A 15,789-nucleotide genomic window follows, 5' to 3' on the forward strand; every position below is an offset into this window, starting at 1 on the left:
ACCCCTTATTCCATTCTTTCCCTTTACTAGTTTGGAAGTTATATGGCTTGTTTCTATTTTTAGATCACCCACAGATTTAATCATCCATATAAAGTAAAAAATTACCATCTTTATCCCTCTCCTGCATAATAGAAAGACCTTAAAATATTTTAACTCTGATTTTATATGCTTTTGTTGTTCAGGATTTACTTCTTCAGTTTTATTTTAATACAGTCAGTGTTTGTTTATATTTATCCACGGTCTCTTTTGTGGATTTCATGTCTTCTCTCCAGGGTCATTTTCCTTTTCCCGAAGTATCTTCTTTTAAAGTTCTTTAATGAGTTTCTGCCAAAGGAAAACTCTCTCAGTTTTTGTGTCTCTAAAAATGTCTTTATTTAATCCTTGTTTATGAAAGATAGTTATCCTCACTATATAATAATAGACTAAAAATATTTTCTCTTAGCACTTTAAAGAAATTATTCGAATGTAGGCTAGCTTTCAGTAACACTGTTAAGAAGTCAGCTCTTAATTCAATTGCAGGTTCTACGCAGGTAACTGTTCCTTTATATCTGGATATTTCCATTGTTTTCTCTTTGTCTTTGGTGTTCTACAGTTTTACTTTGATATCTTGAGGTTTGAGTTTCTTTTTATTAACCTTCTTTGATTTCATTGGTTTTTCTGAATCTGAAGACTCATTTTTGTCAATGATTTTAGAAATTGTTCAGCCATTAGTTCTCCCTGTTCTCTATTCTGTGTGGAGCTCTGATTAGAGAAACAATGGTTATTCTCATTCTATCACCACATATCTTGTTCTCTTTTTAATACTTTCCTTCCTGTCTCTGTGCTAGATTCTGTGAATTTCTTCTGACTGATCTTTTAGTTCATTCTCCCTACATCAGTGTTTATTTTGATGTTTAATTTGTCCTTTGAACTTCAAATTTAAATGATTTTATTTTTATTTATAAAAGTTTTATTTTCCAAATCTTGCATAATCAATTTGGATGGTTGTTTTCTCCCTAGTCATACTGTCAGTGCTTTCTTTTATTTCTTTAAACATAGTCAGTATCTTATATTGTGCATTTGGTTGTTCCAAAATTGGCAGTCCGTATGAGTTTGATTCTGCTTTCTGTTGTTTTGGATGGCTATTACTCATAATGGTGTGCTGCCTTTTATGTTGTGTGACTTTTTCCCCCCTATTGTGGGCACCTGTTCCTATAGGGAGCCTAAAGTTCCTGGGAACTTTATCTGAGAAATTCTTTGAGGCTTAAGTTAAAGAGTGTTCCTTTGGAGATTCACTTGAGGTTCTGTCAGATGCCTTGGGGCAATACTGCCCAGGACTACTTCAACTAGATTTTTAGAATATACTGGCAGAATAAACTCTGGCACTAAATATGCCTGAGGGTGAATATGTGGTTTGGCATCTCATGGGAGACATTTTCTTTCTTTTATGTTTTTTTCCACTCCACTCAAAAACATTCAATCACCCCCATTTTCTTCCTCTGCCAGTTAGGATGTATCACATACAGAGAAGTTCTTTAAAGCCATAAAAGTGTACCTGTCCGTGCTAAAAACCTTTAAATATTAAAGAAAAAGGGTGATTTTTCTTGGAAAATAAAAGTTATCAAAATCAACTCAATATTAAAAACATCAGTATTAACTAAAATACATAAAAGATTTTGAAAAAAGTCAATAAATTAAAAATAAAGTGTTTGGAACCTGATTGCTTCACTTGTGATTTGTTTAAAATTGTCAAGCAAATACAATGTTGATTGCAGATGCACACATCACATTTACACATACCAGCACACCAAGCTGCAGATCATTCTTCTTCTAAATAATAGGTACATTCTTTCATATGAACAGGTACAATTGAGAAACACATCATCACAATATGTATTTAAAAACATCTATTAATATTTAATATCAATTCATAAAAATATACAATATGAAAAAAGGTAACTTTCTCAAGGTGAGATAGTGTATCTTTACATCACATTTTACAATTAAATAATATATATTTTCACAGTAAAACCAGCATAAACCAAGGATGCTTCATAATACCAATGGTATTTGGTATTGCTCTGGTCAGTGCATTAAGATAAAAAATATAAATGAAGTTTACAATTACTAAAAAAAAGGAAAATCATAGGAATAAAAACAATAGTAAACCAAAATAAAATCCATCAAATTAGTTAAAATTTTTTGATATTAAATTGATTTTCCTATATGCCAGCAATAAGTAGCAAGAAAAAAATCTTAATTCTACATGAGGTTGTTGTTTTTTTTTTAATTAGAAAAAATAATTCTAAAGGAAAAATAAGGCAACAAGATTATTTAAAATTTTTGAAAAATTGGTGAGTCAAGACTTGCTTTGCCATGTGTTTAAATGCATCATTAATACAGCCTGGTATTGGGTGACAATACTAGTCAAGGAATCAGAAAAGATACTTCTGGAAAAATAATCCTAAAATATATTAAGTTTTTAGTATAGGAAAATAAACACAGCAATAGAGGAAGATCAATTCTTTACATTGTCCTAGAAAACTGGAAATACTAAAAATCATAACTCTTAGTATTCCTCTCCCTCTTCTGACCAAATTTGTCACCATTTCTGATTTCTTACTTCTGTAACCATATGAGAAATGCACATTTTTAGGCCACACAACAAGCTCAAACTCACTGAGACACCCTATTCACATGCAAATACTTCAGAGACATTTTCTACCCAATAAACTTTATTTTTGGCAATATCTACCAAGGGACAAAAGTTAGGTCATCAAGTTGGACAGAAGCTGAGTCTTTCAAAAGAAGTCTAAGGCCAGCTCTAGATTTCATCTCTGACAAGGAAGTAGAGACTAAAGAAACAGAAGGAGTGGCCCGCACTATAGTTGCAGGGCAAGAATGTCAAGGAATGGGCAAAATGCTTCTGGTTTTACTGATTCAATCAAATGAACAGCACATGGGTGGCTAGTACCAAGTCTGGTATGATGAGAAACTCGGCGGAGGCTTACATCTTAGTGGGGAAGGTGACACACAAGCAAAACAATTAAAGAACCATTATCTGCTAAATGGCATGGCACCGACAGTGTGTGCAAGTGAGGTTTAGGAAAAAAATGCATGTGAAGACAGGAACTGGAGCAGGAGTTGAGAGCCACGGTTTGGGGGTGGCAATACCCAGCTCTCCTTCCTCCCTCTCCTTGGCGGAAGTTGGTGCTGAGTTTCCCTCTCCCTACTCCTGTGGAACTGGCTCAACTGTCCTTGCCCTCTAGCCATGAAAGCTCTCATTACAATTTAGCTCTTTCATATGGCTCCAGGCTGCAGCGGCAAATGCAATCAAGAGGAAGCCAATCACATCAGTAAATCCAACAGCGAAAAAAAGTTCAAAAGTTACCTCGTCTTCCATGAAAGAATACATGGTGAAAGAGAAGGAAGAAGAGTGGGGAGGGGAAAGGGAGGCTGAGATGGGGAGATATGTGCTTCTGGTGTCTCTCTCTCCCCTTCCTCCACTCTCTAGCACAGCCAACCCAAACAAGCATATAGCACTCTGCCATTTGGCATTCCATGTCGTCGTTGGCAGTGTGTCTGCTGTTCTGCGTGTCTGCTGCTGGCCCAGAATCGGGAACTAGGCCTCACTATTCAGAGGGACCACCTGCAGGTTTTATTTGCTTTTCAATAATTTCAAACCTATTTCTTATGTATACATTACAGAGGCCAAAATTCATCTACAAGAGGCCTACTCATGTCATGGGCAACTTCATTACTTCCAATTTTATCTGCAGCAGTGACTTTTGTAATAAGTATTTATATTCATTCAGTACAATCTCATGGTTTTAACTGAAGAGTAAGGTTCTGAAACTGTAAACTTCTGAAATGACAGCATGGGCCAGGCACAGACAAAAATGGTTGTACTCCTAGTTTTCCCCTTTACTTATTTCATTTTTATCTTATCATCTTTGAGGAGAAATAGTTGTTTTATTTTCTTCCTTATTATTTCTCTGGAGGTAGGGGACTATATTAATTGATACAGCAATTGCATTAAATAGCTAATGAAAATCACTGAAGAGGTTTCAATGAAGAGTCTCATTTGGGAGATATAAGAAAATAGTATCTAAAAAACTAACAGGAGAGGGTAATTGGCCTAGAAAAGATTCAGAAACAGAAATGGAGAAATTGTGTCTTGTCAGGAACTGGATACCAAAATTCCCTGACAAGCCCCTGCTTCTCTTTTTAAAGGTAAAATATCTTAAAAAGGAGGAAATGATAGGGCTAAAATGGTACTCTTTTAAAAGACAGGAAATATAGCTCAAGTTCAAATGTGTCTTTTTTTCTCTTCCTGTGGAAGGTAGTACCTAACTCTTTTTACGAAACCATGATATACCATCTAAGATTGACAGAAAAACCTGCAGGTTTTTTTTTCCCTTTAAGAAACAAGATACACTTTATTTAGTATGAATGAATCAGTTCCATTTCTTCATCCTGATTGCACAGCCAGTTTTGGAGGGGCATCAGTTGAGTTTTGTATGTTGACTCAGAAATTCTGTCTCCCTACTCCCTGACTATATAACTTTAGGTCGGTTATAACATGTCTGTGACTCCTTGGGCCAGTGTTCCCCACAGGATGACCCATGCCATATTAGTAGTTATTAGGCAAAACAACAATAATAAAATTTTGGGGGCAAATATATTTTTGAAATGTTTGTCTTAAACAAAATTATAGAGGATTTTTGAGTTCCTAGTATAATTATATACAGTGTGATTCTTTAAAGGGATGATGCTAGAAAATTCTTTTTGGTGTTTTAAAAGCACTTTTACTTAAATTACAAAATTATTTTTTAAACTGATGAAAACAGATACTATACTTGATCTTAGCCAAAAGGCTGAGAAGCGATACAAAATTATTTTTTAAAAAAGGTTACTCCAACACTGTGAAAGTGTATAAAGTGAAAAATAAAAGTATTGCAAAATTATTTCAGATATAGCTAAATGGTGCTCCAAAATTTCACCTGCCCTGATAGCATACAAGAGCTCTCATTTCTCTATACTCTTTCCAACCCTGGGTAATTTTTGCTAATCTTTTAGGTTAAAATGTACCTTGTTTTTAGTTTTCAGTTAGTTACATGTGAGTGGGGTATTTTCACATACAACCCAATTGGTACATTCTTTTCCAGTGGTCTGCCTTTTTGTTGTCCTTGTGGTAACCATAGTGCCAACCTCAAGACTGCTGTGCAGATTAAATCCTTGTAAAGCGAGAAGTTTAGAGTTTGGCACATAGTAAGTACTCATCAAGTGTTATTTGGCAAACCTGCCTATCAAGGCTGACTCACTTCATTTCAGAGGATTAGAGTTACTGCGGTTTTATTGTGCCATCACTCTTACCTTCCACTTCATTGACGGGAAATCAAAATCTCAGAAAATGATGCATCATGGGAGAAAAGTGCATCCCGGAATCATAGCATCTGTCACATTGTATTTTTTTATTGTTTTTCAAGTACAGCTGTCTCCATTTCCTCCCCTCCCACCCCTGCCTCCCATCCTCGATCATAGCCCCTTTGGCTTTGTCTATGTGTCCTTAACACATGTTCCTTGACATTCTAATTGTCTATTTACTTGTCTCTCTTGCCTCTAGATGGAAAACTACTTCAACTTACTTGTTTTACATTTCTAACACCTACCTCAGAAACTAGCATGTGGTAAGCAATCAATTTTTGTTCAAAACATGGATGAATAGATGAATGAATGAATGAAGTAATAGCTATTCACCTCCTATTACGGCAGATGAGGACTTAGGTCTTCCACATCACCCTTCTCCTCACTCCAACTCATCTCTCCAACCAGCATCTCAACAGTTTTTGGTAAAATTATTAATCAGAGTTTACATTATAATAATGTATAGTAATGCTTCTGAGCAACCAAATAGTCCTTTGTAACCATACATCCTGTTTTGTTCAACACTTCATTTTTCCTAGAGTTGATAATTAGCTCATCTTTTCATTTGCTTGATTCTCGATGTACCGCTAACACTCTAACATATTTTTTCCAAAATGCTTGAACACCTCTGTTATCTATCAACTTGTAACTTTTTGCACACACTCAAACACATCAGTTCCATTCTCCTCCGTCCCTGAGACCTTTCTCTCAGAGGACTGCATGCTGTCTGTGTGCACCTAGAGCTTGGGTAGGCAGAGTAAGTGCTCCGCCATCTAGTGAATGAATAGGATGTGGACAGCTCTACCGGGCAAAACAATAGCACATTTAGAATCTGTCAGTATTGAATGCTCACAAATAGACAATTATAGCTGTGGTTCTATATGTGATCCTAGGGAATTTTCTCCATCACTGAATTGGAAATACTAGCTTTAAAAAACACTAACACACCTAATAGTTTCTTCTACTCTTTTGGTCTTTGACTTGTTTATTTTAGGCCTGTAGGCACCAACATATCTGTGGATGTATGCATTAGCCATTTTAAATACAGGACAGGAAGGGAAGTTTTCAAGCTGACGCACATGTATATTTGTAATCCTTGTTATCCCAGGCTATATATGTTTGGATTTCTAATGTTTAACAAGACATACAGACATCCTCTAAACAATTCTGTATAAGCTAACCATTCTGATAGACATTTAGTTAACTATAAACAAGTGTGTAAAACCCCACACGATGAATTGAAAATAAAATGAGAACCCCCTTAAACTTCATACTTCCAATTTCAGATGTTTCCCCATAGCTCCAGTATAAGTAAATGTATACAAATTCAGGAAATAATCTTCTAGTAAACAACGGAAAATTGTTCACAGAAGAGTATCCTCTGCCTTCTCTAGCCAACTGAGAAAGTAAATGATAACATTTACCAGTAATCCAAGATACTTAAATAATAAACAACATATTACCTATTTCCGCAATACCTGTGAATGCTGGAGTGGATACTAGACACTTTGAGATGGGTTCAAGAGTGAGAACAGGGGCTAGGCTAGACTACGGGGGAGAATTTTCTACTGATTAGAGGAGCTAGGAGTAGACATAAGAATTAAGGTGCTGAGTCAAATCTTCAAAGTGGACAAGATTTCATAATAGACAAGGTGATCAGTGGAAAGGGCTGACATTAGGGATAAGAAATAACCAGTAGGGTTGGGCCTGAAGGATGGGCAAGAAGTACTCCTAGTACTGGGAGAAAAAATACACATTGCCTACACAAATTCACTTTAATTTTTTTTAATTTTTTGTACTGGATTGGCTTTGAGTCATGAAGAGGATCAAACTGGTTCACAAATGGTAATCTTCTGCCTGGTAATCCACTAAATAGATTCAAGAAACTTAGTACCCCTTAAAGAAAATGTATGGGATAGCATAGTTAAATATTGACCTCTGGGCTAGTTATGAGGATCGCATGAGTGAATGTCTATGGTCATCACCTGTTCAGCATCCACTGGCTCTTTTGTGGCAACAGCACCCAAATTTTGTTTTAGGGAATAACCCCTCCCCTGCTTTCAGCCTTGATACATGTAGCCTAGCCTAAACTGGTCAGTTATCCATTCCTACTGGTCATAGTGAATGGTTCAGCAGTGGACTCAAGCCAGGCCAATCAGATCAATGAGATTAAATTCCAGGACTAGTGTTAAGGTTTGGGGGAAACAAAGTCTGGGGAAAGACTCCTAAGTCTTACTTCATTACATGGGATCTTAGCTAATGCTCTCCTCCATCCCCCATTCTCAGGACTTGAGACTTCTTTGGTTTTCCAATCACATCTAACTATTTAATTGGAAATTCTGATATTTTCAAATTTAACCATTTTAGAGGAAGTCATTTCTTGATGGGTTTCCACTGCAGCAAACCAAGGAGACAAGAATTCCAAACCATGGCAAAGATAAACCCTTGCAGATCAACAGAATTCCTGTTACAGGAAGTTCTGTGTCATGGAAGTTTTCCTCTTGGCCAACAACTCAAGTTTGAGTCCAACCCTCTCCGTCATTCCTCCTTTTACAAACGTGCAAGACACAGATCGGGTTTTGTGAGACAGATCCCTCCAGGAGAGTGCCTTCAGGAAACCTGTAGCAATAAGGAAGATACCCTCAGGTGACTGATTTCTAATTAGAGCATTGTTTCTACCTTCTTTGATGGAGCAGATATGGCCTCAGAGTTTATTACTGTCCCTTTAAAAAAGGCACATTTTTATATTCTTATCAGTATAACTCAAGGATTGTTAATGATCTGTCTAGGATTACTGATCAGATGAAAAGGCAATGTCTCATGGAACTATCAATACTTAATTCAATTCCACAAACATTCTATTGAATAGACTTTAAAATATATATCTTCAAAAGTTTTCATAAATAAAATAAGGAAAAAAGAGAACATCAGATTAAACATTGTTGGACTTTTGCTTATAAAGAATTCTAACTGTATATTATTGTCCTGGGATATGTTTTACTATCCCGTGTAGAATAGAAGCACCGGAAGGGCTGTCTTATTCACCTGAGCATCTAGAACAATGCCTGGCCAATAGTTGGAGTTCAGTAAACATTCATTGAATGTATGACTGATGAATAACTTATGTAGACATAATTTTTGTCTACATTTTTGGAGCAAAGAGAACATAGGTTCTTTTCCATGTAAAGATTGTTCCCTTACAGTCAGTTTTTGGATTCTGATCCTTCACTTTCAAAAGAAATATACCATAGAATTCTTTTAAAATGACCCAAACTTATAAGTATATTGAAAAATCATGGTCATAACATGAAATTGTTTTTGAAATGAGCATTTTTCTCTACATTAAATCTTTGTAGAAAGTGTCTGTGGGAAACATGACAGTAAGAGACAAAGGATTACTAACAAGTATAATATTACCATAAATGAGCACATTAAAATTCAAGAAAGGCTTTATAACATTGGTAAAATACATACTCTATAGTATACCAATCTATGGGGTTTATAGTATCTTCATACAGCCAATTTTGCTTAATATTATATATTTGAAATATTTTTTTTACATTCTCTGGCAGAGATAGTTCATTTTCACCATAGTCCATGTGCTCCCTGACAATTCCCAGCCGATTTGGTAGTTAAACTGGGGCCATGTAACTAGTTTTGGTCAGCGGGCTACGAAGGGAAGTGAAGCGTGTCATATCCAGTCCAAGGCTGTTAAAGCTGTTGTGCTTCCTCCATGTCTTTCTCACTTGCACTCTGACATTTGGGGCTTGGGTTCCAGAAGGCAGAGCTACCCAACCTGTGTAGCCGCAATATATCAACCACAGTTCCTTTAAGTTTTAAGGCTATGCCTATTACCTACCCTGATTTGTACATATTCTTTATTTGGAGAGTAAACTTTTCAAATGGTGTACCCTGGAAATAAATGGATTTAAAAGCATCTCATGTTTCCGATCAGAAATCCCCAAATTATCTTGTTTTCCTCATCAAATTTTTTATTAAGTCTCATTAATTTTTTAAAATGAATGAACATTTAATTGAGAAGTTACCATATGTTAAGCACTATGCCAGGTGCTAGAGATACAAAGATGAGTGAAGTAAATTCAGTGTTTCCATTCATGGACCTTACAACTTGAAGATGAAACAGGCTTTAAATAAATAACCCCATGAATAAAGGCATAGTTACTGAAAATTAAAATAAGTGGTGCTATAAAAGAGTACATTAGGAAAGCATAATTAAATTAGAAATCTAGGAATGGCCTCCATGGAAGTGACATTTAAATTGAGACAGTCTAGGCAGAGAGAACAGAATGGACAACGTTCTTGAGTGGGAGAAAGCATGGCCGGAGTGAGAAGTATGACGGGAAAGTGAAGCAAGCTAAGGGGTGAGGAGTTAGTAAGACTGGCATGTGCCAGATCAGTGGTTGGCAAACTAAGGTCCTTGGGCCAAATCTAGCCTGCCACTTGTGTTTGTGAATAAAGTTTTACTGGGACATAGTCATGCCCCTTCCTTCATGTAATGTCTGTAACTTCTGTTACATTAGTAGAGTTGTGTAGTTGGAATGGAGATGGTAGATATAGCTCACAAAATCTAAACTATTCACGATGTGGCCTTTATAGAAAAAGTCTGTGACAGTTTGTACTAGGTCTCTCAGGACCTTGTAGGTCATAATAAAGATTTGAGACTTAATTCTGTGTGCAAAGTGAAGACATTAAAGGGTTTTGAATGGGAAAGTGTGTGGCACAAACAGATATGTTTTGCTAAGTGAAGGATGAACTGAAAAGAGGCAAGTATGGGAAGCTGGTTAAAATAAGACCATGACTTGGTTGTGACAGTGGTGATAAAAACAAGTGAATACATTGCCTATTTTGGAAGCAAGATCAGTATGACTTGGTTACAGATTGGTTGTTGGGGTGAATGGTGGCAGGGGTGGGGGCAGAGAAACAAAGAATGATTCCTGATTTTTGGCATAAGGAGACGGGAGATTGGTGGCTCCATTTCAGAAACAGAGAAGACTGGAGGAGAAACATATTCTGAATTTGGAAGGCAGGTAATCGAGAGCCAGTGTTCACATATAAAGTTTGATTTTAACATATATAACTGTTTAAAGAAAAGAATAAAACAACTCTGATGAACATTTTCTGAATTCTACTTACTACCCAGGGCTAGAATGATTTTTCTTCCGTGTTCCTTGCCCTAACACCTTTAAAAATTCCATAGATTCTACCCATATAAAGAAAGCAGCCACATTTAGTGGGACTGCACACAGTTTGGGATCTGTTTGGGAGAAGCTTTTTCTTTGGCCAAGACCTCCCAAGTTTTATGAAAACATCTATTTATCCTGAGACACAAGGAGATTTTCAGCCTGTTGCAGCTTTCATTGGCACTGCCAAAAGGAAAAACGGAAGGGTTTCGATAGTCTTTTAATTGGGCCCTACCCAGGTCCCTAGAGCAGAGGATTTGTCCTAACTCGCACTTCAAGTTCCAGCCCTGACTGGAGTTCTTCCATAGTGTGTAAGAAAGCTCTGGTTTTCTGTGACGACAGCCCACTAAAATGCCCCCCTTTCCAAATACTCATTAGCAAGAAGCAGCCATCCCTTATTATACATCATTATTTCGGCCTACTCAGCACAGTGCCCTATATGAAATTTTGTGTGTTAAGCGGTATTATGATTGGACTCTTCCCGAATTGGGCAAAATTTTCTCCTTGAGCCAGCATACTGGTTTGCCTCTAAGGCTATCACTCTATCACTGTAGTTGCGTAATTATGTTCTACTTTAGATTTGTAACTGTTCAAAAGAATTCCATGAATGGATGAAATTTATCTCTGGGCTGGAAGATTTGATCTAAAGCTTTGCTCTCATTCTTCTGGTGTATTGAAGAGACGTTTTTGCCTTGACATTATAAAATGTTGAATTTGAGAGACCGAGACTGATCAGATAATGAAGTTTTTATTTATGAAAATGTCAAAATATTTCTGGCCCTTTTCACAGAGGAAACTTACTGGTTTACTGTGGACATTCTTATCTACTTTACTAATAAGACTAGTGAAATTATTTTTCCTGTTAAATTTTGACAGAAAAAAAAAACACCCAAGATTGAGTCTAAGCAATCTGGTGAAAAAGTTTAAATCAAAGGGACTATAATCTTGATAATGTTAGCTACTCTAAGAAACTATTATTATGATTAAAGATAGTGGAAAAGGCATTTTACTTTTAATAAAAAAGAGTGGATTAGTTTCAACTGCACTTGGGTTTCTGAAATGCATTTTCAGCCTCTATTAAATAATGCAAGGCTATAACATCAACAACAAAGAATTCACTAGGTATATTATATAATAGAAATCTAATTCAGTGAGGAAAACTGCATTTTAAATTCATGGATGCTTCATTCTTACAAACATGAATTTGGAATATTTCATACTGAAGAATTCCCCTAGTCTCACAGATCAGTTATAAATATTAATGGAATTGCACTATTCTTTTCAGATCCTAATGTTTAATATTCATTCATATTATGCAGGGAATTCAATGTCCTGTACAATACATGTGGATCCTTCTCATTATCTAAATGAACACATATAAGAAGTCTGTAGGTGCAATGATCTTTAAAAACATCAGGGCCCATGTATCTTAAGGGACATATCAAAGCCTTCTCAACTCACTTAATAACAAGAAAGACACTGGTAATAAACCAAAGGGCCCTTTAAGCTAAATGGACTCAATTACATCACATCTGGGCAAAATGATAGATTGGTGACTCTGGACAGAATTAAAAATTCTAACTGACATAAAGTATTTATAAAACATGATGAAGTGATTTCCTGTGGTGAGATTCTGCAGTGAGACTCTGAAGCCTGCTCTTGAATTAGTCTCAGCCCTTTCATTTCATGATGACTTACCTCAGAGTGCCTAAATCTTCTCAGAATGGCTACTGTGTGAATTTTGGGGGAATTATTCTTATTCAAAAAGTGATTTGAGATTGTGTAAAAAGAAAGGATGGCACCTAACCTAATGTCCTCTGAATCTAACACCTTATTCAGGTAATGAGATATTGTTTAGCCACCCTAATGTATAAGTGTTATTATTTTTCACAAAAGATAATATAACTAAACTTCCACTATTGGCAATTGTCTTCCCTATTCTCTTTCTCAAAATGAAAAAAAGTATATATAACTAATAGGATGAAAGTATAGAATAATTTATATGTGCCTACTATGTGCCAAACATAGTACTAGAGATTTTGGATATACTGTATTCAATCCTTATAACATTTCTGGGAGACTTTATTAACCTTATACGTATAGTAGAGATTAATGAAGCTCAGAGTGATTAAGAAACTTAATCAGGGACTGCCGGCCAAGATGGAGGCATAGGTAGATAGACTTTGCCTCCTTGCATAAACAAAAGAAGGACAACAACAAATTTAGAAACAAAAAATAACCAGAACTTCCAGAAAATTGAACTGTATGGAAGTCTGACAACCAAGGAGTAAAAGAAGAAACATTCATCCATACTGGTAGGAGAGGCAGAGTCAGGCAGCAGGACTGGAGAGGTCATGGCAAGGGAGCAGCTGGAGGATGGGGTGGGTGAAGTGGTAGCTGGGAGACTGGGCAAGGTGGCAGCTGGTAGAGCAGGTAGTCCCACACTTGTGTGCGGATAAACCAGGAGAAACAACTGGGGAGCGAGACAGTCAGTGTAACCCATGGTCTAGTACATGGCAATAAAGTCTCAAAACCTCTGACTGAAAAACTTGTGGGGGTTGAAGTAGTGAGAGAAACTCCTACCCTCACAGGAGAGCTCATTGGAGAGACCCACAATGTCCTAAAACATACACAAGCCCACCCACCCAGGAATCAGCACCAGAAGGGCCCAGTTTGCTTGTGGGTAGCAGGAGAAGTAACTGAAAGCTGGCTGAGAGCTGAGCAAATGGCATTATTCCCTCTGGGACCCCTCCCAACATGAGTTGTCTCACTCTGGCATACCCCTAAGGTTCTGCCCCTTACCACATAATGGGTCTCCTGAGATAAAAAAAAAAAATATGGCCCAAATGAAAGAACAGATCAAAGCTCCAGAAAAAATACAGCTAACTAATGAAGAGATAGCCAACATATCAGATGCAGAGTTCAAAACACTGGTCATCAGGATGCTCATAGAAATGGTTGAGCATGGTTGCAAAATAGAGGAAAAAGTGAGGGCTATGAAACATGAAATAAAAAAAAAGAAGTACAGGGAACCAACAGTGAAGGGAAGAAAACCGAGACTCAAATCAACCATTTGGACGAGAAGGAAGAAACATTCAACCAGAACAGAATGAAGAAACAAGAATTCAAAAAAATGAGGAGAGGCTTAGAAACTTTTGGGACAATTTTAAACGTTCCAACAACCAAATTGTAGGGGTGCCAGAAGGAAAAGAGGAAGAGCAAGAAATGGAAAACTTATTTGAACAAATAATGAAGAAAAACTTCCCCAATCTGGCAAAGGAAATACACTTCTAGGGAGTCCAGGAAGCTCAGAGAGTCCTAAAAACGTTGGACCCAAGGAAGGACACACAAAGGCACATCATAATTACATTTCCCAAGATTAAAGATGAGGAGAGGATCTTAAAAGCAGCAAAGAAAAGGAGACAGTTACCTATAAAGGAGTTTCTGTAAGACTATCAGCTGATTTCTCAAAAGAAGCCTTGCAGGCAAGAAGGGACTGGAAAGAAGTATTCAAAGTGATGATAGCCAAAGACCTACATCCAAGATTACAAAGCTATCATTTAGAATGAAAGGGCAGATAAAGTGCTTCTCAGATAAGCTCACGTTAAAGGAGTTCATCATCACCAAGTCCTTATTACATGAATGTTAAAAGGATTTATCTAAAAGAAAAGAAGATACAAACAGTAAAATGACAACAAACTCACAACTATCAATAACCAAAACTAAAAAAACAAAAACAAAAACAAAAATGAACGAAGCAAACAACTAGAACAGGAACAGATTCACAGAAATAGAGATCACATGGAGAGTTATTAGCAGTGAAGGGGAGTGTGGAGAATGGGGGAAAAGGTACAGGGAATAAGAAGCATAAATGGTCGGTACAAAATAGACAAGGGGAGGGTAAGAATAGTATGGGAAATGGAGAAGCCAAAGAACTTACACGTATGATCCATGGCCATGAACTCAGGTTGGGGAATGCTGGTGGGGAGGGTACAGGGTGGAGGGGAATAAAGGGGATGGAAAAATAGGACAACTGTAACAGCATAATCAATAAAACATATAAAAATAAAATAAAATAAAAAAGAAACTTAATCATGATCATAGAGCTATTAAGTTGAATCACATGAAAATGCTGGTATTCAACCATTTTTAATTTACAAAGATAGTGATATGAGATGGTTCAATCTAATCTTAAGTGTTGAGTTATAATTTGAAACTAGTTTGTTATTACAAAGTATTCACAGAACCATGCTGGATAAAACTGGTTATTTTTGACCATTCATGATAAATACCAAGTTGTGAATTGTGCAATAAAGAATCCATCACTCACCAAATCTCAGTTAATATGAACTATCATTTATGGCAAGATTCTTATGCAAAATATAATTTCACTTTAATATCATTGCAATATAAAAAAGAGAGAACTGCTACACCGTTTCAAAGAAATGGAACATTTGCAGAACTCACCACATATTTTCTAAGTTACATATCTCAGCTGGAGCACAACTGTTCTTTAACTAACTATTAAAAAGGAATATCTTTCACAAAGAGAACAGTGGGATCCTTTGAAGTGTAACCTTGGAAATCAAGGTCTGTGTTACAGGGCATCATTCAAAGCAGATGTATCATCCCTGGACACAACGGTAAAATTGTTACTGAGAATATCTGTACCTCTTTGGGAAGAGGGCTCCATAAAATTTCCAGATCTTAATTGATAATACCTCTAATCCTATATAAAGAATTGATATGCCCAGTTTGCAAGTATCTCTCCAAAATAGGCTTCTAATCTTTCCAATTGCCAAGACTCACATGTGCTCTTCAATGGCTTCTAGATTCAGCAGTTAGAGAGCTAACTTGTTCTATGTGATTTTAAGGGCAGTGGGAACAGATACCTAGATTGTCTTAGGGATGAACAATTTGGTGATAGTCATTACCTTTTCTTGCCTGCTCAGTGGGTGACCAGTGCTGAAGTATTAATTATCAATGTTATTTCAGGACCTGGGAAGGGCTTCTCAGAGCAGCAGAAAGGACAACTGGCTCAGCAAATATTTATTAAGCACCGAGGCCTACTCCTATTAAGCCTGATGTTAGTGTCTATCTTTTATTTCCAATCTTGATCAAGATCAGAGAAATCAAGAGATAGGCAGCATGTATGATGGATAGTGGCATGTATTCCCACTAA

The 15,789-nt window shown here is 36.6% G+C and overlaps 1 protein-coding gene and 1 pseudogene across 1 annotated transcript in view; both read right to left on the bottom strand.

Moving 5' to 3' along the window:
* The window catches only part of RNLS (renalase, FAD dependent amine oxidase), a 250,858-nt gene that overhangs the window by 33,027 nt on the left and 202,042 nt on the right, over positions 1-15,789 (bottom strand). The window lies entirely within an intron of this gene.
* Positions 4,766-4,868, bottom strand: LOC114498150 (annotated as a pseudogene).

This window comes from Phyllostomus discolor, chromosome 5 (assembly GCF_004126475.2).
Source record: "Phyllostomus discolor isolate MPI-MPIP mPhyDis1 chromosome 5, mPhyDis1.pri.v3, whole genome shotgun sequence".
Lineage (NCBI taxonomy): Eukaryota > Metazoa > Chordata > Mammalia > Chiroptera > Phyllostomidae > Phyllostomus > Phyllostomus discolor.